Source organism: Gracilinanus agilis, chromosome 3, assembly GCF_016433145.1.
Source record: "Gracilinanus agilis isolate LMUSP501 chromosome 3, AgileGrace, whole genome shotgun sequence".
Classification (NCBI taxonomy): domain Eukaryota; kingdom Metazoa; phylum Chordata; class Mammalia; order Didelphimorphia; family Didelphidae; genus Gracilinanus; species Gracilinanus agilis.
In genome coordinates, this window is record NC_058132.1 from 116,633,778 (window position 1) to 116,634,503 (window position 726).

The window sequence follows — 726 nt, forward strand, 5'->3', positions numbered from 1 at the left end:
TTAACTCTTGCTTGGTTTTAAAATCTTTCCTTTCCCAGAGATCTGACAGGTATACTATTCTGTGTTCACTTATTTATAGTTTCCCTCTTTATATTCAAGTCGTTCACCCATTCTGAATTTATCTTGGTGTAGGGTGTGAGATGTTGATCTAGACCTAATCTCTCCCATATTGTTTTCCAAATTTCCCAGCAGTTTTTGTCAAATAGTGGATTCATGTCCCAAAAGTTGGGCTCTTTGGGTTTATCATACACTGTCTTGCTGATGTCATTAACCCCGAGACTATTCCACTGATCCTCCCTTCTATCTCTTAGCCAGTACCATATTGTTTTAATGACTGCTGTTTTATACTATAGTTTAATATCTGGTACTGCTAGGCCCCCTTCCTTCACTTTTTTTTTTCATTATTTCCCTTGATATTCTTGATCTTTTGTTATTCCAAATGAACTTTGTTATAGTTTTTCCTAATTCAGTAAAGAAGTTTTTTGGTAATTTGATAGGTATGGCGCTAAATAGGTACATTAATTTGAGTAGGATGGTCATTTTTATTGTGTTAGCTCGTCCTACCCATGAACAATTAATGGCTTTCCAATTGTTGAGATCCAGTTTTATTTGTTTGGAAAGTGTTTTGTAGTTGTTTTCACATAATTGCTGTGTTTGTTTTGGTAGATAGATTCCCAAGTATTTTATATTGTCTAGGGTGATTTTAAATGGTGTTTCTCTTTCTAC